The sequence below is a fragment of the Chiroxiphia lanceolata genome, chromosome 2 (assembly GCF_009829145.1).
Source record: "Chiroxiphia lanceolata isolate bChiLan1 chromosome 2, bChiLan1.pri, whole genome shotgun sequence".
Classification (NCBI taxonomy): domain Eukaryota; kingdom Metazoa; phylum Chordata; class Aves; order Passeriformes; family Pipridae; genus Chiroxiphia; species Chiroxiphia lanceolata.
In genome coordinates, this window is record NC_045638.1 from 43,811,828 (window position 1) to 43,835,747 (window position 23,920).

Consider the following 23,920-nt stretch of genomic DNA (forward strand, 5'->3'; position numbering starts at 1 on the left):
AAGGAATATCGAGAAGAGCAATTAAGTATACAATAAGTGGGTGCTAATAACAAACACAGCATAAAAATGGCACATTTGGACTTTACGAAGCTAGGAAATCAGAATTCTCTAGATGTATCCCAGGTGCTCAAAAAATGTAGATTTATACTCAGTGGTAGTTTGAACAGCCGCCCCTTACTCTTGTCTACTTAGCTGAGTGAAGTGCCCTATGTTCACCTGGAAAAGCAGTTTGTGTGACTGCATAGGAGAAACATTTAATTGAATGGTTGCCATTTCAGACAAGTCAGTTTCCCAATTTTGATTTCTGCACAGCTGCACAAATGCCCATGCTAGCACAGAACGGATGCAGGGACAGGAAGAGGTAGCTGAGGTGAGACAGACGCACAGGATGAAAGAGACACTAAAAAAAAGTTAATAATGAGCCACAGCTGGAATCATCTGGAAGCCTCATCAACACTGCAATAAATTAGGGTTGTTAATTCAGATATCTGATGAGATACGTACAGATCTGTGGTGACAGCACTCTTGCCCTTTCCTTCCCAAAGCATACATTTAAAAGTAAAAAAAAAATTGAAAATTCTCACTGTTTGCATGAACTAAGAATTCTACTTCTAAGAAGCACTCCATAGAAATCAAAGCAGTGTTTTCAGGTATATCTAACAGCAGAAATTAAAATTAAAAAATATTTCTTTTCTCATTTAATATAATTTTTAGAGGCTGTGTCTTTTTTTCCTCTCTTTTTTTCAGCTGAGTGATGAAGCTCGTTTTACCATTTCTTTCTAGAAAGTAGCAAAAAAGAACAAAGTAACATTTTTCTCATGCTGCAATGTTGCTTGGGGAAGTAACCAAGAACTTTGTATTTAGACACACATCTCATATTTCTAGTATGAAAGTTTTCTGTGTTTTGCATGGAGATGCTCTGTTACAGAGATGCTGTTTTCTCCATGAAATTTTGAGCTTCTCCTAAGATGCAAACAGTTAAATTATCTTTTTTTCCTGGTTTCTCTACTAATAGAAAAAGGTACCTGTATACCAAGCAACACAAAATATGTAATTTAGGGATTAAATTTGTATTCCGCTAAAATAACATTAACAATGCCCAATAAACTAGAAATTGAGGGGGAAGGTAGCACGGTACAAAAGGAATGACATGATCTTTCCAAATGTCATATGTCCCAGTCAGTTTGCATAAGGATTTTGGGAAACTGAAGCTCCTCTTAATCTCAGATCAGAGACAAAGAAACTTAGGGCAGACTACAGCATTCTTCTGACCCTCCTTTTTCTGTTTCTAGGACAGCCCTTTGGTTCAAATACTCAAATATCAAATGTAATACTGTTGTTATATATGTGAAAGTAATGTGGTGTGTAGAGCAAGGAGACTCAAGTTACACATAGGAAATGTTTACTATTTTTCTTAAGAAATAAATAGTAAGAAACTGCCCTGAAATTCTACATTATAAAAGCTACGCAGCACAGATTAGCAAATTTCCACCTTATGATCATTTACACAGGATCCCAGCACATTCAAGCTCATTCAAGCACATAGGACAAAAATTAAGGTTCACCTCTATTATTTCCTAACTTCCAGGTGCTTGACTTTGAAAAGCTCAATTAAATATTGTAATTTCTTTTTATATACAATAGGAAATAACTGGATCAGAAAGGAACTAATCACTACATCATTGCAACTTGCTTGCTCCTGGGCATTCTTTGCATGTAAAAGTGGAAATAGTTTAATTCAATTTTTTTTTCCATTACAGCATCAGGGACAGCTTGCCCTATTACTGAGTGAATCCCACTATTAATGAACAATTTAATTGATTAAATAATCATGCAAGTATTAATTTTTTTACTTATCTTGTATTTATAATATGTAAAGACTTTTTTTTTTTTAATAGCTCCTCCTGGTAACAGCTAGAAGCTTTATTTCATCTCCACTTTATTTAAAATAAAACACGATTTTCTCGTGTATCATCAGCAGAGAGAGGCTAAGAAAATTCCCATACTTTGTGAGAAATAGAATCAACAGCAGCAATGACTGGCCTGGTTCTCTGACAGAAAATGTAATAATTACATGACTTCTGGATAGAGACTTATCCAGCACAAATGAACCATTAAGCAAAATAAAGTCTTCACTAGACTCACAAGTTCAGCATGTTGACCTCACTTTGCTCCCTCAAGTATCTAAATACCAGACAGGGACTCTCACACAGAGAAAACTCACTCAGCTAGTATTAAGATGGACCCCATTTTACTATGGATATTTGATGAAGAAAACTTTCTGTCTTCACCAAGTAGGATAGTACCAAGGTCTGGCTACATATTAGCTTCAACAAATCTGAAACTGCTACTCTGCAAGCACAGTGATTGTTTTTATATCAGCCACATGTAAAGTAATTAATAACTTACAAAATAGATCTAATTAAAGACCTTATATCTACCCACAAATCTGTCTTTCTTACGTCCATAAATAATTCACTATCAGTTGTAACAAAACTACAGTACAGAGATAAGTTTTCATTGAATTGAGTCTGGATGACAGCACTTAGGTTGTCGTCTGGGCCTAAAATACTTTGGGGAAAATAAAAAACCTGGACAAGTAATTCAGAAACACTGTTTTTTTCTTTTTATTTAATCCAATTTCATCAAGTCACAATTGGGTTAATGTTATGTCTCCCTGTGTTTGGAGGAAGGCGGCAGGATCTGCCTGAATTCTGGATGTCCTGGGAGAGAAAGTAAGACTGTGCAATGATCAGTGTACGGTCGATGCCAATTATTCCTTTAAAAGATGGGGTACAAGTAATCTATATTAAGAAAAATATGTATAAATAAATCAAACGTCTTCAAAAGAACACACATGACTTAATTGCAATTGACTTAATTTAATGAAAGGCTATTTTAAAGCCCTATAGCTGAAAAAGAATGAAATGGGAAAATGCAGCTCATAGTAAGGAAAAGACAAGTAAAGCCAGGATGACCTTAAACTTACCTCTTTCAGTTCTGCAGCTAAAAATTCTCTACCAAGCTCTCCTAATTTTGGAGAATGAGAAGGCCAGATTCTGAGCTCCTTTCTAGTAATTTGTCACAGGCAGTTATCCTGTTTTCCATCATTATTTTTAACCTTCTAACTTCCCATCCTTCCAGTCTTTCTTTTCATTCTGCTGCTTTCTCTTCCACTGATGACTTCAGATGTTGCTTACATGAGGATATAATGTGGTATTTGACACATGGCTCTTGAGGCTTTGACAAGAAAGCCTCTGAAATGAAAGATTAAATTATGGGAGTCTAGAAATTCAAGTACTGAAAATGCAAATAGCTATTATTTCTAATCAAGTTTCATGTTTAAGAAAAGCTCACAATCATCTTCTATGTGCTTAAAATGGACAGAGTTATTAAATTCTATGGGGACATGTGGGAAAATGCCTCATGATGGAGTAGTGCAATACGGGAATGCATATATAGGTAAAGTTCTACCCACATTTCTATAGGGACAGATAAATATGAGGAACAGTCAACAAGGTGTTCCTGAAGAAAATCACTGTAGTTATTTAAAAGTAATTACACACTGTACTGAGGAAAACTAGGAGTGAGGACTCAAGCCTGAAAATAGAAAGCAGACTATCTGGCCTCTGGAATCAAAATGGCAGCTTTTTTAACAAATGAATTTAACAAATCCATTTCTTCCAGGAAGCCCACTGGTGAAATTGGTTCAGTACCTGGGGATATTTTCCTTTCTATACATTATATGTAAATGTACTGATGTTCTAAAACTGGAAACTTTGGCTTTTAAAAGGAATATATAATATAATCAACAGATTAGCTAAAAGATTCTGTATGAGTATCTTCTTTTCAAAGGTAGTGTGGCTAAACAAATGAGAAATGTCTTTGCAACATTTAAAAAATGGGAGACTGCTCCTTGCCTACCTTGGCAAATGAAAACAGATAAGCATTTAATGAGTAGTAAAAGTGAGAAATGCAAGTATAATTATCTTATCTTGTCTCCTGTTCTGGTCTCCTGCTTGAAATCCAACAAGTATTCACATAAAACAAAGTTTATAAGTATTTCTACTCAAGTTGCACCATGTTCTGTGTAGAGAATTAGCTTTGATAATTCTCTACATATTAAGAGTACACTACCAGGACACTCATGATACTGTGTTGAAATTTACTATTTACTGGTTAGGGACTCAACAGGTTTTAAGGGCTTAATATTTCAAATAGGTCTGATCTGGACGGGTTGACAAACAGAATTTGCTGATAATCAACACATAAGCTGCTCGAAATTGTGGATTCTTCACAGACATCTTTAAGGAATAAGTAAGCAGAAAAAAATTCTCTTATCACTGTCATGGAAATGACTGAAAGTATTATTTTCCTTCAAATTTTCACACATAGGAAAAATAAATCTTAATCAGAGAAACAAAATGTTTGCCCAATCAATAAGCACGTAAGAGCAGTGATTTATAATAGAAATTACTACATAACCTTAATTACCTATGGTTTGCAAAAATGAAAACTAGGGAGATTTGTAAATAATCGAGCTTAATAAACTGTCTTCCTCCTCCTCGCACAACGTATTCTGAATTAAGAGTATACATTAGAAGTAAAAATTCTACAGAAACTTAAAAACAGCAATCATGACTTGTTTGTAGAGGATGGATATTTTGTTTTGACTAAAACCTTCCTCTGCAAATCCTTTAAATTACTTTCCTGGGATTATGGTGGATTAAATGACTGCTCAAGGTAAGACTGGCAGAATTAGGTCCTAAGAGATTTCCTATGCTATGCTGTGATCCCTGAAGAGTAGGAGTAGGAATTACACTACTAAAATTATGAAAGCCAAATGGGATTTATTAGTTAATATACGCTTTAAGAAAAATTCCTACATTAACATGAGTAGAGACAAGATGACTTAGAACTGTATATTTTAAGTGAGTCTAATTTGACACTTTCAACTTGATCCTTGACAAAGCCATTGCTGATTAATTTTATTTTTAAATGCAAGAAAGTATAATTATTTATATTACTGGAATATATTAAAATTATCAAATCATACAATAAACCCAACTACAGATGGGTTGGGTTTCTTTCATTACTTGTTTTCATTTGGGTTTTTTTGGGGAGATATGTTGTTGGGACGCGGGGAGAGATGGGAGAATACAAAACCATGGCCCACTTGATGGGAAAAAAAGAAACTGAGAAATTATACTATGATTTATTTCAGGAAAGCAAAATATGACTCCTCATTGTACACTGAAAATGACACATTTGAGATACTGAACAAAATGAATTTTCTTAATACAACACATCAATAAAGAACTATCAAATGCAATAACTTGATATCCCATCCACTGTAAATATTATATTTTTATCTTATCTGCTTCTGTAATACACAGTTTCTTACCAAAATATTGCACTATTCAAAAACTATTCAAAATGCTTTCTGTAAGACTTTTTTAGAAGAACAAATAAAGCAAAGCAAAGATCTTTGAAACTATAAATACAAAATTGTCTGTGATCCTCTTTCATTCACATTTCTTCATGATTATAATTAAAAGACACAAAAAGGTGTGCCTTGCAACCTTTGGCAATAGCCACTCTATGAACCTAAAATTCCCTTATTCTCATTTTCTCTTAATTTTCATTTATGTTACTGCTTTTGTTTTGCTTTGTTTTGGGGTTTTTGTTGTTGCTGTTTACATTAGCCTATTTGTGTTTGAGGCTGTTACAGGTTTCGTCTACAATAACATCTACATATAACTTCAACATCTACAATAACATGTGATGCATAAACCATAACAAGATACTAAACCACATTAAAATGTGACATGGTATTGAATGGCAGCATTTCTGGAACCACTGTGTCACTTAGTTCTGTGGTGTGACTGAAGAAGTGAAATCTGTGCCTGTGAGGAGAAAGGAGACTGGTGTGTTTAGGGGCAGATGTTTCTTCAGTAAATACTATGATGATGAAGAAGCACGAAGTTACCTGAGTATGAAAAGTTAACCTCAAATCATTTTTGCTTTTACTTCAACTTCCTTAATACACCTTGTTCCAGCTTAGTTTGAAAATAAAAAAAACCCTCACAATATTTATATCTAACTGAAGGTGATTTGTATTACACAGACATAGAACACAATGAATGAAGTAATTTCTGCTTGCACAAGAAGAAAGTGTTCTGAAAAGCCCAAGAGTTAGTGCATCATTCAGTTAGTAATATAGGTAAAATATTGCCTATAATCACAAGTGTATGGCACCTGGTATGTGTTCAGGACTACTGTTACTGAATGCAAATCAGTCATTATCATAAAAACACAACCTTGAGTTTGCGAGTTCCTCATCTGCATGTACAAACTAGGGTTTCAAACATACAAAGCAATTTTTTTTTTTCAAAATGCAGATTGGATTCTCACACCTGCTTGGATCTCTGACCTTCTGTAGAGACCTATTTGTTTCTTTTTATAGCCTTTGCACTTATTTATTTTATTCTCACTGCTCATCATTTATATTTTTTCCCTAGGTCTCTGTCTCTGGTGTTCATTTTTCTCTACTTGTTTATCTTGTTTGTTTATTTTTGCATCTCCTGTCTAAGAGTTCTGCCACCCCACGTAGCTCTTACTGATTGTCTTTACTATTTTTGTTTAAGCATGGCTTGAGGCAAGTGAGATGTCATTATGAGAGATTTCGGAGGTATTTAGCCAGGTTCCAGGCCACAGAAGTTCTTTCCCAAGGTAGCCCCATTTCCAGGAGTCATTCCACCTTCTCCTGCATCTCCAAGACATGTGATTCTCTCATCCTCTCCTGAGGATCCAGTTCATTACAAAAGCCTACTCTTCCTCTCCCAAACCTGACTAATAGATGATACGGACATTTTTCAGTTCAGTTTCTCAGTACAGGCTTGCTCAAATGGGGTAGACACAGTTCAAGGTGTTCTACAGAGCAGACTCAGAGGCAAGGTCTTGGTTCAAGCTGTTCTACTCAAGGAAATGAGAAGGATGAATAGGCTGAGTCAGAGACCTGGTAAAAGGATTTATGAAAGCCATACAAGGTTGAGAATCTGTGCTCATAGTAGCATCATTCACCAATCCTCCCATGTGTTTAGTTGCTTATGCAGAAAGTGCCTGACTTTTTGGACTAGAAACACTTTGCCCTCCTTCCCTTGGAGAAAGCGAAAAAAACAGGCACAGGATTATTGCTACTTTAATCTGGATCCACCTTGTCCATATAAGTATGATGTCTAAATATATGGTGGTCCTAAATGCATCAGTAAAAGTTTGCCACACCAGTAAAAGAAGTGGGTGTTTTTAAGGTTAATTAGTCAATTTCCAAGGTGACAATACAAAGAAAAAGAGCTGATACTTATGCCACTAATATGTATGTGTTTACCCAGAAAAAAGCTGATAGTCTTTCTGAAATCTTTTACTATGCTTTTTCTGTTGAAATTAAGTTAAGGAAACTATACCTAAAATAGTTTTGCATAGGTTAATGAACTACAAAGAAGTTCAAAGTGGCCTAAATTGTACTTTAACATATTATTATTTCACTAACAAAATTAAAATCCTCACAAGAGGAAGGATGAGTAAAGACAAAAGACATCTTTGGAGAAAATATGCAGAAATTGGTGCAGAAAGTCAATTTTAAAATCTTTGAGGAGAGTGACTAACAAGATGTGAATCACCTATATTATATATGTACATTTTTCTGCATACCTATGTCTGATAGTCATTGTCTGTTAGACTGTACTTTGAAATATGTAGAGAGAAACAATAAAGAAGTATTGCTGACAGGAATGCTTTGCATTATTCCTGTGATTGATCATATAAATAATGACAAGCTCAAATCATCTGCCAGGAAAGACGTTTCCCAGACCCAATGGTTTCAGGAATAGAGAAATGGAAAAAATATAGGAAATTAGTTCTGGTTTTACTTTCAAGACTGATTAATAGGGTATCCAAAATCTCCCACCCAGCATCAAATAGATTTAACTCTATGGCTCATTTCCCTTCATTTCCCTTTCCTTCCCCAACTCAAACACCTTACTGACTACACAGTTCCCTCCAGAACTGTTCTGGCAATGTTCTCATTTTTCTTTCCTTTCTAATTTTAGTTCAATTTGCCTTTAGAGTACTTATTTAGAATCAGTACAATTTGGTTAATAATGTGCCTTCCAGAAACCAGAGCAAAACCAGAGCTAAACCAGAAAAATATGTGTGAGAGAAAAGCAATTTGAGTAGTTAGGACAAAAATAACTACTGGCAGCAACTACTGAAACAACTGTATAATGTATAATTAGCATGTAACACATTCTAGAATCCAAGCAGGTTATTAATTCTATAACTTAATAAAGTAACTAATATAACTCTGAAGTGCTAAGCATGAGTAGCGATTGGATAGGATAGCGTTTTGTTTCAGGTACTGAGAATACAACCCACTGTTTCTCAGTTAGGTAGCTTCACCTTTGACCAAGTTAAAATATCAGTCAAGTTTTGGTAATATTTCATCCAAGATATTGTAAATAGATCTCATGTAAAAATAGCATTACATACCAAGACAACAAGCCTAAAGTTAGTCAAGTTAACATCTATAAGTCTTTTTTCTTATGTCCAATAAAGGTAAGAACTATAGACATACATGTTGTGGTTTTCTTACCAAGCAAGTAGCTGTAAAGAATTCAAAGAATTCTCATTATATAGTATAACAATTCACATATGGTCAAAACATACAAGAAGGTTAATGATTAAGAGAAATAATTGTCAGGAAACAATATAAGGAAAGTCACAATTTAAACAAAGGTGTTGCTGCAGTTTACAAGAGTATTCTTAGTCTTGGCCCACAGTCCTTGGTCTGCTACCTTTAAAAATGTCTTAGGAATTCCTTTAAAGCATTTTCACAATGAATAAAATTATTATGAAGTTGTTCACACTGCTGTATTTAATGTTGAATCAGCAGTTTTACTGTAACCCTTGGTTTCACAGGTTCATAACTGGTACGGTAAACATGTTCTTCAGACTGAAGCTTGGCATAGAGAAACATAAAAACATCATAAAAACAGTAATTCAACTATCATCAAGAAAAATGTATTCATTTGTTTTCAGATTTTGAAAGAAAAGGAGTTCAGATAAGTTTGGTAGTCTAAAAATTATTTCACTCTGAAAACTAATAAATACATTAAGCCTTAGTGTGCCTTTTTATGATTGTCTTGTTTTGTAATGAAAATAGGTTCATAATGACAAACTGATGTCATTTCAAAATTTTCAGAAGTATTTTAAATTATCCATAGTCCTCTAGAAATGTCCACAGCTTTGTGTAAGCAAATAATCTGTGGTGACTTTTAGCCTTTTAATAATGCTCGTGTGTACAAAGAGTATTTTGTCAAGGTTGACCATAGCAGCCTTAAGTCTCTATCATATCATTCGTTCAATTAACCATTAAAAAAAAATTTAAAAAGTAATAATAACAGTAAGTAAAGGCAGAGATAAAGATATAATGCTTTACAGAAGGAATAATGGTTTTTCAGAATTAATAGCATTGTTTTGCCATTTTGATCCTCACATAGCTGCTAAAGCTTAATCATATATGGTACAATAACTGCACCATATACCATAATACGGATGAGAACTCAATATAAATCAAGTTGATAATTACCTTATAAGGAGTCAGATAAAATCTTGAACATTCAGTGGTCCAAGGTGTGGATGCTTTGACTACACTAGAAGTCTTCCATTGGGCAGGAGGGGAAGATAATGGGTCTGGTCTTATTCCATACTCTTTTTCTTTTGCAAAGTACACAATTTGTCTAAGCAAAATGCATAGTAACTTCTCTGTTGTGGGCAGTGACACTGGGGAACTTCTTTCAGTGATGCACCTTTGTCCTCCTGTTAAGCTGAAAGACTACTGAGTCTGTGGTTTTTATTTAAATACATGCTACCACAGAACTGTGCCTGCTGCATGACTTCCTATAAGCTCCATGCTTTTTCTGACCACAGTCCCATGTTCTGTATGGAGGACACCAATTTCTGTTGAGATGCCATATCACAATGTCATTGCATACTCAGCTAGGTTTACACTGCACTGTCCCCAAAGAAATATGAGGCTTCACAATTATAAACTGACTCCTTTTAGGTTATTTATTCATTGCAATAAAAGCAAAGAATATTTTAAACACTTCACAAATGTTGAAGGAGGGACATTGTTTAGAGTAATTCTTATTTTCAGGTTACTTTATAAGTTTCCCATTTGAACTATTGCATTAAACTCAGTGTTCAAAAGTCACCCAACAGAAAGGTCACAAGACTAACTTTCTTCTACCAATACAACAAAAAAAGAAGTCGCAAAATACAAAGTAAAAGGACACTGGCAGGATGTCATATTTCTTTTAAGTGGATGACATTTCCTTAGCTACTAATAACATTAGATTTATAAGACTGAGAAAGGAAAAGGTAATTTAATTTTCACCATTTGTTTTGTACATTGCCAAAGGTCAGTCTCTTCACAGCACAGTATCTACTTGCATCTGATAGCATGTACATCAGTTCACAAACAACTCCACAAAAGAAACAAAGAAAAACAGCATTAAAAAAATTAAAAAGAACTTAATGACACAATTTATAAGCGATAGGAGAGATACACCTTTCTGAAGTATTGAGCCTCGAAGTGATACAAAGGAACCAGCAGGGCTATGTGTTTAGTAATAATCAAATAAGCTTCTACAGTAAAAGAACAATTACAGTAAAAGAACTCTTCCTTATTTCCACAACAGCTGGAGGTATCCAGACAGTTTAGAAATCCTGGCTTAATGATCACTAATTCACCATAGACTGTCTTCTCTGATTACAACAAATGTATTTGGGGCTGAAAGAAATCTTACTGCTATCTGGCTACTTATCATTATTAGTGTTATAGTACATGGATGATACAAAATTAATACAAAGAAAATAGTTCTCTTTCTGGTCAGTGCTTCAGTACCCTGAAGACAGCAACTAAAATCTATTATAGCAACCAGTCAATGTGTATTGTGCCTCAGATCATTGTTCAAAAGTGTCAAGCTACTCTAATTTAAAATATTCCTTTCTTTACTGAAGACTTAAAGCAGTCACTAGAAGCATCAGGAAAGATGTCAGTACTACAAGACAAGTTGTGAGAGCTCTTGGCAGCAGGTGCACTTGGCTACAAAATGGAAAGAATGAACACAGAGAGACCAATGCTGCTGGAGTGCGAGGCACAAGCACATTAAAGTTATTTACAATATCATTGCAAAGCATAGCTGGCAGAATGAGAGGCACCAGGACAGAGCTAATCCTAATACAAGAATACAGGATAATGCACTGCACTAAGCAGGTGACAAGGTAAAAATCTTGTGCTCTGTATTGTTTGATCACTTTTCTACAGAGCAGGACAATCCCCTCCCTCGACCAGCTGGCGATGCTTTGCCTGATGTCCCCCAGGACATCGTTGGCCCTCCTGGCTACCAGGGCATTGCTGACTCATATTCAACTTGCTGTCAACCAGGACCTCCAGGTACCTTTCCAAGGCACTGCCTTCCAGCATCTCATTCCTCAGTCTGTACGTACATCCAGGGTTGCCTCATCCCAGGTGCAGAATCCTGCACTTCCCCTTTTTGAACTTCATATGGTTGGTTATTGTCCAGTCCTCTAATTTATCAAGGTCTCTATGTAGGGCCTCCCTGCATTTGAGGGAGTCAACAGCACCTCCCAGTTCTGTGTCATCTGCAAACTTATTTAGTATACCTTCGAGTCGTGTGTCCAAGTCATTTATGAAGATGTTGAACAGCACAGGGCCTAAGATAGAGCCCTGTGGAACCCCATTAGGGACAGGTCACCTGTCTGATGTTACCCCATTTGCTATTACCCTCTGAGCCCAACCCAGAAGCCAATTGGTCAACCACCACATGATGCATTTATCCAGCTGTGCTGGACATTTTGTCCTCAAGGATCCTGTGAGAGACAGTATTGAAAGCTTTACTGAAATCCAAAAAATCAACTAGGTGGGCTACCTTGTCATAAAGGGCAATTGGATTTGACAGACAGGACTTTCCCCTCATGAAGCCATGCTGACTAGAAAATATCAAGACAAAGAAACAAGTTTCCCAGCTTCATTGTTGGCTAGAGTTAAAAATGGCAGTGCTTCCCTTCACAATAGGCAAAGCAAGCCATAATCTCCACTCCCTGTACATTCATCACACAAAAGTAAGTCAGCTTCCATGGCTTAGAGGTCACTGCAGTGGCTCTGACCCATAACAATGCTTAGACTTGTTCAGAAGAAATGAGGGCCTTCATGCCTTTATTCAACTGATAGGATCATTGAGAAATTCTGTGACCAGTAGGAGGACCTCTGTTAAATCCTGGGGTGTTAAAAGAGCACCAAATCCAGTACCTCACTTTAAAACAGAACAAGTCTTAGTCCCAAGACTTAGACTTAGAAAAATATTTGGTTTATGAAAGAGTAAATTGCATTCATCCAGAAAAAGACACTGTAGCAAACCTTTGCCAATACAGTAAAAATAAAGCTTCTATCCGAAACCCCTACTCCGATTCTAAACAAAACAGTCCAATTGCTGGTTACAGAGTAAAAGCTAAAGAAATCTGACTACAGTGTAACTGATACCTAGAAATGTCTTTGCCTCCTAATCTCATAGCATTGTCTGAGATTTTACTTTTAAGTAGACATTTCAATAGGAAAGGAATTTCAAAATTGAAAAATAACATATTACTGTTTCACAAAATTTAATGCAAAAAATTTTGAGATGCTATAAGTACATCATGTCTATGTAACTAGGAAAATAATTTCAGCAGAGGCTAAGGTTTGCATTCCACAAAAACTTAGCTAAAAAAATTACATGAAAGTAAATTAAATACCATGGGAAAATAAACACACTTTAAGAGGTTATTTATTTCATAGTACAATTAATTTATGTTATTCACAGAAGGCATGTTTCCTTTCACTGTCTCTATTGGGCATCCCAACTCTTAAGTATGAGACAGATGTTTTCTTTGAGCAACCAGTCTGCAGATAATTGACTGGTCAAATCTGTAGGAGTCCCTCAGAGGTTGTAAAACATTCCTCAACATTTGTAATATTAATGACAAGTTTATCCTTGCAAAGAAACAAAGACTGCTTAAGTTAAAAATTTCTTTTTTTCAGTCAATTACATGAGTACTTTGAGTTCTGAGCAGGGACTGGCTTTGTCCATGATAAAAAATGGAACAGACTGAATTTGATTTGTTAGGTTTTTGTAATAATTGTTCTTACTGGAACAGAGAGAACACATGCATGTTTAGACTGTGAAACTAGAAATGAAAAATTATACCAAAAGTATGAGAAAATGACATGCAGCTATTATTATACTACATGCAACAGTCTTGAGATACTAATAATTTTTTGTCTTAAGTTTACTTATGTTCTTAGAATTTTCCTCATGAATGTACTAAAGATTTAGCTCTCCAGTGTTGCTAAGAAATTTACATAAACAATAAGTTCTCAAAGAACTTCTCAGATGTTACTAATGAAAACTTGGCAAGCATTTCTATTATGAGTTTGGTAAAGTAAATACAAACATAGCTGGTTTTTAAAAAAGAAAGACTGAAATATTATGTGCATAGTTATATGATGTACTGCATACAAGATATTAGAGTCATTATTTTTAAAAAACAAGAATTTCCTTTGGCCAAAAAGCATAAGTTATTAGCTGTATCATCTTCACTGAAGCTTTACAATCGAGCAGTTTTCACCAACATCAACTTCTTTAATAAAAAAAAAGTGCCAAACCAACCAAAAGCAATTTTAAAAAAGCAGTCATATGTATTGCTATTCAGACGTTCAAATCTCCCAAGTCTTTTCTAAACATGCATTTCTATGTTACATATCTAGAATCTATCAGTCAAACTCAACCCTTTTGCAGGTTTAAATGTTATTTATTCCTTTGGTTTATCAGAAATTAAAAGATATTATTTCCATTGTTCTCAATTATTTTGCTATACAGTACGTCTTAGTTCACATAAAAACTTTTCAGAAAGAAATTAGATTTCTTTCTTGAAAAGCAAATCATATTTAGACACATAATTATCTCTGAGGATGTAGTCTATAAGAATCCTAGTTTCCATGCGGAAAACAAAAAACTTGGGCAATTAGAAATTGAGAGAAGTGTTTGTTTAAAGTGTCTAATCTATTTTTTGAAAATCAGGCTTATTCTTGAGGTTGGATTTTCATGTTAATGTATTTAGATAACCTTCAGTTTTCTGAATCTCTCTTTTATCATCATAGAAAAGTAGTTACAAAAAAAAATTCATCCAGGTTTTCTTAATTACATAGAGTTTGATCAATAAAACTTTATTTGGAGTTATCCAATTTTCTTGATAGAATGTAAAAGTGAATATAGATTACTCTAGGTTTAGGAACTGACTTTTAAAGTGAGATAAATCCCACTTTATATTACTTATAGTCATTGTTTGAACAAGAAAAGAATTTTAAAAATCTGTACTTCTTTTATACTTGAACTGAAGATTAATTATACATAAGCTGGCTAATAATAAAATTTGGACTCTCTATTTCAGTTATATATTTGAGGAAAGGATTAATAAAAATGCTGATAAATGAAAAAAATCAATTTTCTCTGAGTATAAAAACCTAGGCCTCTTTATAGTGCAATGCATCGTATTTTGGACATTATTTGTTCAACACAGGAAAAAGATCCTTATATTGTAGGCATTCGTTAGGGCATAGGAACTTACTGTGCTATCTCCTATGGCTATGCAGCACTAAATTCTACAGTGATATAACACATGGCCTTTTTTATTTAGTAAGCCAAATAAAATCTGTAAGAAAATTATCCTATCCCTGTAGCCAAAGACACATAGTAAAAGTAGGTAGGATCTTAAGTCACTCTTTAATACCTCAAGCTTCATTATTAAAACAAAAAAAAACAAACTATGAAATAAGAATGTGTCGCAGATAAAAAAAAAAAAAGAAAAGAAAAGAAAATGTAATTGGAATGGATTTTAGATACTAAATGTGTAACATTTATAACCACTGTGTATAGGTACAATAATGTGTCAATGTATACGTGGTGGGTTGACCTCAGCCAACAGCCAAACACCTTCTAGGCCTCTATCTTACTACCCTCTCCCACAGGACAGAGACTCAAGGTAATGACAATATATAAAATTAGTTTCATTAAACAGTGTCTGGATAAGTCTACATGACTATCTACCTAGTCAGTGACTTTTTCTTATTTCAAGTTGTAAGCAACCCACTCATTATCAGCAGAAATGGCAGCAATTAAAAACTGGAAAAGTCATCAGTAAGACTATTATAATACAGTGACAAACACTAAGCTATTCAACAGCCAGAAAATTCTGTTCTAGGAAGAATTTATTTTTATTTTATTCAGAAATATCTCTTCCACATGAAAAGTAGATTTTCAAATATATTTACATTATTTTTGTTTCTTCGCAAGTTAATGACGCTGTAAGATCTTTGTAAATATAATAAAAAAATGTAACTAGTTTGTTCAAAGACAAGGATTTAGAGAAGAGTCCTGAGAGAGATTAAGCAGTAAACAGAAAACTCTCTGTAATAGAATCTAAGACAATTATGGTACCAGTGATTGAATAACCTATTCATTTATCCTTTTAAAGGATCAAAAGAAAGAAAAGAATTTTACAAGCTGAACACTTTTAGATATTAAATGTAGCATATTAAATTAAGATCTTCCCTTTCAGACTGCAAAATCCTTTACAGCAAATACTTTATTTCATTCATATTTAAATTATATGAGTTCATAGCAACCTCAGAAAAATCAGAATTAATCTGGGGTTTTTTAATGCTTGCAAAATTCAGGTCTTATCAGGGTCCTCAAGTCAACTAAGTCTACAGATCAGCATGGCTGTAAATGACAAACAATCAATTTATACTAAACTTCACAATTGAAAACACAAAATTTTGTCACTGACTTCAGTTTGTCATGTATTTCTAAGTCTGCTATTACGCAGACTTTCCTTTTTTATTAGTACCTGTAGTTAATAGACATTATGCTATACTCCAAGGAAAATGGAAATAAATACCAAAAAAAAAAAAGACCATTTCTTCAAAAAGCCTACAAAATTTTTTTAATCTGTGTCTTTAGGTCTTTATAATCCAATGAAATATTGGATTATAAAGTCTTGTAAAAAAAGAAGAGTACTGGTTGTCACATCACATTTCTATAATTTAATCCACAGAACCTAAAATCAGAAGAAAAAACTATCAATAAAAATATTAAAATTTCCCCATTTATGATGTTTTGGTTTTTGTTTCTGATAGCCAAATACCTATATAATTAAATTTATGTTTATTTATAGAGTTTAATGCACTTGTTTGTATAACTTATAACTTAAAATAATTAATTGATTGATTTTCAGCTCTATTCTGATGCAAATCTTATGCTCAATTAAAAAAAAAGAAAAAGAAAGATTGAGTATATAATGATCTTCAAGTTATAAAGTATAATAGGACTATTATGTCCGATTACAATTTTGAAAAGTAATTATGTTTCTTTTCAAATAACCTGAGTTATTTCATATCCATATGAATTTCATAAATCCTTTCAGATTACCCAGGCTCAAGTAATTGCTTCATTCTAAAAATAAGTCCTTATACTTCTTGATATAGTTGTTAAAATATATGTCTCTTTTCTCTGGAATTTGACTACTTTAGAAAAAATATGTTATTGGCATTGTATACACTGGGATATAATTCAGGACTTCAATAACTTCATTTACTTGAAGACCTTTCTCTGTGATATGGATAGATTAAAAAATTTCTGTAGGGATACGGCTATATTGGAATACACAAAAATAAGATTAACTCAGTTACTTATGTTTGGAAGATTTCTGTTACCTCTCAAACTGGTCTGTTTAGTACTCTTCAGGCTTGGTGATGGATAAGAGGATTTTACCATCATAAAAATATGTATACAATATGACATCTGGTAAACATTCAAGATATTAATCCACAGTTGTGGTATAGGGAAAAAGACTCTTTTATACTCAATACATTTTGTGGAACCTCTTCATATATTTTAACTATTCAGCACTATAAGCAGGTTCAACAATGGTCTGTCTTCACTTTTCAGTAACTACAGAAGTAAAATTCTGCTACTGAAATTCACCATATGTTTCTATAAGAATAATGTATATTTATATTTCATTTAATTATAATTTAATTTATCCAAACACATAAATTTGAATGTTAGGGTGTTTTTTAGCAGTGGTTCTATTCCTTTAAATATTAGTTCTAATTCCTTCCTATGATTCTCTAACTGGACATGCTTCAGCAAAACAAAAATGCCAGAATGCCAAAAGCAGAGCAGTCATCACGATTTCAAGATAAAACATATCAAAACAAAGATTCAGGAGAAATCTTCCAATAGGATTTAAGAATAAGGGCTATTTTATTAAGAATAATCTGGAATATAATAAGAAAGGAAGCTATCAAAAAGGAAGATATAGGAGAAAAAGTCTGGAAAACAGACAGCTATTTTTTAAGGATAAGGCAGAGTGAGATACGTGATGCAAGATTTTGAAGCATTAGATGATTCACAGAAGTTTAAAGTAGGAAATATGACTCCTACTACCATGAAAGTACAAGGTGGGCACTGTTTTACTGTACTTGAAACAAAACAAAGAGGTAACAGAGAAGGAAGCACATTTATCTAATTTCTAATATAGATGTATTCCTGTGTGCATGCACAAGAGGCTCTGAGGGACCAACATCAGTATTGGAAATACAGACCCATAAAGTGATTTACTAGTAGAAATAATGCATATTCTGACTAGAATGTTTTTCACAACATTGAAGTACATTGTCTCACTTATACCAGTGAGTTGTTGTACATTCATTGTAATATAAATGGACAGAAAAAGTCCAAACAAATAAAACAATAAATAAAAGAGAAAAGGCTAAGAGACTCGATAATGAAAAGTTATTGCATTATCTAGAAAAAGCAAAGATTCCTCCTAAAAAGCCTGAATTTCTCTTCTTTGCAAGCATTCCTTAGTGGAAGCCGGTCCACCTAGAAGATTCCTTCTTATAAAAGATGATGTGTCAGAGGAAGGATGTTTCTGAAATTAGTCTAGTTTCAAAACAAGTTACAGTACCTTATTGGAAAGGTCTTACAGACTACTCTAAAAAATACCTGCTGAGACTCAGATGTGAAGTGATAACATGTCAAGCTCCTAAAACTCAATTATGGCTTATAAATGTCACTAAAGGAAAAGATGCACACTGATTTTGTTAAAAAAATCCACCACTTACTAATTTAACATCTTCTGTTTCTGCATTTTCCTTTGTAGGCATTTTATTTCAATTATTCACCAAGGAAAGATCAACTCCTAATTTTATAGGCAATGAATGTTAGCACTTTGGAAGTGAAGATTTGAAAATCTCTACAGATCTTCTCAGAAAAGATAAAAATAAATCTAAAATATATTATTCAAGACTGTATTTCTTTAATTATGTATGTTAGACAATTTTATACCACACTGCATTTGAGGGATTTGGTTGGGTTTGGTTTTGAATAGGAAACTCTGGCAGGAACAGGTATTTCTCTGAAATAAATTAGTATTTAGTATTAGGAATTAGGGAGTAGTTAGCCACAGTACTTCGTCGTATCCATTTTTACCCATCCTCATTTCTAATGACCTAATCTGACTCTGTTTTTTTCTCTAATCATCTTTCTGCTATGGGAGAGCTTAAAAACATACGGATGTCTTCTGTTCGGATGTTAAACTATATACTGGGCTTTATAAGATCCTGTGAAGAGGCGATGGGTAGCAGGCCTTAGTATGCCTCAAATATTTTTATTTTAAGCATACATACAATTCAGATAAGTATAATTTTATTGTCAACTAAGAGAACTGCACTAAGCACATAATTCCATTGAAAAGTTCTCTTTAATGACAACCCAGAACAAACCATTCATTCATTCCTATCAGTCTTCGAGCTTTCAAAAAGACCATATATATTGCAACTAGCTGTGGAAAAGAAGTGAAGATCAATACATTCACTATGGAAGTAAAAAGATAAAATCTTATACAGGTGTGTGATCTAACCCTGGCTAGCAGAAACAGCCTTACACAAATGCTAGTTCACCCCTCTCCAGAGGGAGGATGGAGAGAATCAGAAGGGTAAATGGGGAAACTCATGGACTGAGATAAAAACAGTTTCATAGGCAGAGTAAAAGGTGCACAAAGCAAAAAAAGGAACTCATTCACCACTTCCATTGGGCAGGCAGTTTTCATCCACGTCCGGGAGAGCAGGACTGTGCAACAGTGACTTGGGAAGACAAACATCACTACTCTGAATGTCCCCCACACTTTCTCCTTCTTTCCCCCTCCACAGCTTTTATCGCTGAGCATGGCACCATAGGGTATGGGATATCCTTTCAGTCAGTTGGTGTCAGCTGTCCTGGTTGTGTCCGCTCCCAGCTGTCTGTGCACCCTCAGTCCCTGTTCTGATAGGGCACAGTGAAAAGCAGAGAAAGGGTTTGACATTGTGTAAGCACTGCTCGGCAATAGCTAATAGGTTGCTGTGTTATCAATACTGAATTGGTCACAAATCCAAAACATAGCACCATACAAAGTACTATGAAGAAAATTAATTCTATCCCAGCCAAAACCAGCACAACAGACAACTTCTTTTATTCTGGTCAGGGGAGGAGGGAAATACGCAGTTCTAGTCTGATCCGTCAGTAGCCTCAGTCTTACTGATATCCTTAGCCAAGATGGATAAAGGGCATCAGAAGCACAGCTTCTCACACTTCAGATTTAAGATGCAATTGTTTGCCTTTGGATTGCAGAGAATTAAAAGTTCCACACTTCATCCATGAGGAGAAAAAGGAAAAGCAAATATGATGCAACAGACTATTAGTCGTTGCTTAAGGTTACTATTAACCCTGAGGTGACAACCATGATTCAGAAACCTTTGTAGAAGACAAAATCATAACAAGCTTTCCTTTCTATAATCAGCTAGTAGAACAGAAATATCTTTTATCTATTTTTATAATAATTTTCCTCTTATGTAGTTTCATCAGACACCATGTAGTCTTAGATGATTCACATAACTTTACAGTACAGAAGAGGTAACTCTTTTTCTAGTCTTTGAGTGACTTCCCTTAAAAAATACATTCCTGTTCAGTGTGGGTCTAGTTCACACAAGAAAAACAAGCATTGTCTTACTTTTATTATAAGGCATCATACCAATTATTTCCATTTATCTAAGCTGTATAAAGCCAAAAGGGCTTTGTTAATGTATGCTAGTATATATGCTGTAAAACCACTACTATAAATAGGATATTAATTTCAATGCAAAGAATAAAATAATTGCAATAAATACAGTTGATTCAATTAAATCTTTAGTAGTTTATTTACGTATATTTTTATGGGACCCCATAATTAAAGAATCAGAACCTGATAGTGGGAAGGAATTTAGTGGAGAAATCAATATTTTACATTAAATGTGCTAAAAAAATAATTGCTTTTTATACAAAACTCAGAGCAAACAAGCTAACTGTGTTCATTCTCCACACTGTATGGCTCACAGCTAAATCCTCTACTAATAAAAGAAAAACACAAGATCTGGTCATTTTTAAAAATCCAGTCTCCAGTCTCTGACTAGTTTTTCACTCTCCATTGCCTCAGAAAATATGAAAAAACAAGCAATAATGCATTAGGTATTTCTTTCGCTCTTAAACTTTTGGCAGAAACTGTCATTTTGTTTATATAGATTAAAAGAAGGAAGAGAGCAGATATCTGAGAGTACACTGAATTCATCAGTATGATCAATATAACCTAACTTTTTAGACCCATATTTACTGAAGCTGGAGATGGTCTCTGGCTCAGGAATGGGGCTTGTTGCCCACATACGAAAACATGGTAATCTCATAGTATTAGTATCCCCTTCCTTCTTCATTGTCCTTACTCTCACTCATTGCAAAAACAAATTTGGGAATAGGAATAGATACAGTAGGGGTTATTATGAGGACTATATTCCTCTATGGTCCTGAAGTCTGTTGAAAGGATTAAGTCAGCTAAAGTTGTGTCAGCTGTCTTAAATTATCAGTTTCTGGATATTTACTACCCTTGTTAAGGCAGAGCTCCATGAGTCATGGAGTTACATGAAAATGTCCTTTAATATATTTTAGCATTGCTTATAGTTGTGGAGAAAATCTGGAAATTTTAACAGCTTAAAACAATAAAAGTGGAATAAAAGGAAACAAAATGCATTAAAATACTCAGAAGAAAATTCAAACCTATTCAAAATCCAATTCTTGACCTGTTAATTTTTGCAATGTATATTCAGTGAAACCTTGTTAAAGCAGCATGAGGGACTGCTTGTTCAAAACACAACAGCAGTGAGATTTTATCCAAAGTGAAGGAGAGCTAGTAGCTGGCTTCAGATGGATGGGTGAAACTGAAACGTTCTGTGCCAAGAACAGTCCGAGAAGACAGTAGGAAAGTAAAAGATATGGTGAGGAAAAATACTATAATACACTTCAGAAAAAGAAACAAAGGATTGAGCACTTTTAAGACAGATGTTCTGAATTACAGACAAAAAAAAATGCTATTTGCTTCTTACTAATAATGAGATGTACTTCTATTAATTGAATAGAAAAAAACCGGTTATTTCAGTATCAGTTTATCTTCCATGTAAAAATGAACACAAACCTGAAGACTCACTAAATACTTAGGTCACAGTGAGAAATTAAGCACAGATAGTACAGTGAAAATTGACATGTCAAAGTTTGGAAGAAAAATTATCCAGTTTTCTATGATAAGAAAAAAAAAGATTTACATTGCAAAGAAGAATAGATAATTAGGGATTGTTTTATCTTTTAATATGAGAATTGTCATTCTCGACACTGACGACTGCATGACTTACTAGTTGCTAAATCTGCTAGTATGCTAAATAAACTATTCAATCAAACAATTGATATTTACAATTTTAAATACTGATTTAGTTAATTACTGGATTACAAAGACTGTATACAATCTAAGAACACATGTACAGGATATCTTTCAATGAAAAAAAATTAAAGGAACAAGTAATTCTTGGTGAAAATTGAACCTTTTTAAATAAATAGCCAAACAAAAAGAGAAAGATCACAATCTGAAAAAGTCATATGCTTCTGCACATAATGCCATGAGATATTGCCACACACAACCTTAATAAAATATGCTATTTGGCTCTACTTCAGTAACTGTCCTGTAAGCAAACTACTGATTTGGTTGATTTATCAGAATTGATTTGTTAGAGGAAATGCTCCCAACTAAACTGAAAAATTAACATGCATGTTGTTTTGCTTTCTGCTTCGTATTTTAATTTGTTGTATTTTAATTAAATGTTACTCTTTATTGGGTGTACTGGTTTAAAGGTAAACCAGCAGGGGAAATGAACTCAACTCAAAAGAGAGATTATAAGTCAGAATAACAATTTAATCAAATAATACGATAAGTACGATTATACAGACAAACAATTGGTTTTAACCCACAAAACCCAAATGTATAACCCAGCACCCTGGGGCATGAACAGAGTGGTGTTCTTTGGGCCCCCTGAGTCCAAAGTAAAAGGAGAGGGGAAACCTGTTGGTGAGAGTGTTGTTGCAGTCTGATCAAGAGTGGTGATTGCAGTCCGGTTGAAAAGTGGTGGTTGCAGTCTGGTTGAGAGTAGCGGTCTGCAGTTTGGTTGAGAGTGGTGATCTGCAGTCTTCCTCTGGATCCCACGAGTGGTTAAAAAAGTTCCAAGACTCCAAGAGTATATATTCTCCAGTTCAGGCAGGAATGCCCTGCACTTCCCTCAGGGCGGGGAGCTCCACAAAGGGTATGAGGACAAGAGCATCCTCCTATCTCACAGGCCCCTTAACACCTACTTTATAGCCTGAGGAGTCAGGCTCTGGGCAGATGGTGTAAATGGTTCATTGATAACAGTTTCTGGGAAATGGCATGGAAGGCTACAGAATACACAGTTTTGGGTTACACCCATACAATGATGAACTGGTCCCAGCTGTTCTAACTAGGACATTGGGTTTGCATGGCCAGGGTTTGGTAGCAAGGGGCTACAGGGGTGGCTGCTATGAGAAGATGGTAGAAGGTTCCCCCATTGTCTGACACAGCCAATGAGAGCTGGCTCCAAATCAGCAATGGTGGTAGTGCCTCTAGGATAATGTATTTAAGAATGGTGAAAAAAACCCACTGCAACGGCACTCAGAGAGAGGAGGGAGAATATGCAACAGAAACAACCCTGCAGACACCAAAGTCAGTGCAGAAGAATGGGTAGGAGGTGTTCCATGTACCAGAGCAGAGATTCCTCTGCAGTCTGTGGTACAGACACTGTGAGCCAGGTTGTGTCCCTGTGGCCTGTGGAGGTCCATGGTGGAGCAGCAGATATCCACTGCCAGTATGTGGAGGACCCCACACCGGAGGAAGTGGATACCTGAAGGAGGCTGTGACTTCATGGGAAGCCTGCACTGGAGCAAGCTCCTGGCAGGCCCTGAGGTCCCATGGAGAGAGGAGCCTGTGCTGGAGCGGGTTTGCTAGCAGGACTTGAGACCCCATGGCGGATCAATGCTGGGAGCAGTCTGTTCCTGAAGGACTGCACCTTGTGGAAGGGACCCACACTGGAGCAGGGCAAGTGTGTGAGGAGTCCTTCCTCTGAAGAGGAAGGAGCAGCAGAAACAACATGTGATGAATTGATTGCAACTCCCATTCTCCATCCCTCTGCATCACTGGTGAAGTGGGAGGTAGAAAAAATCAAGAATGAAGTTGAGCCCAGGAAGAAAGGAGTTGGGGTGGAAGGTATTTTAAGATTAGGGTTCATTTCTTGTTACCCTACTCTGATTTCATTGGTATTAAATTTTACTAATATCCC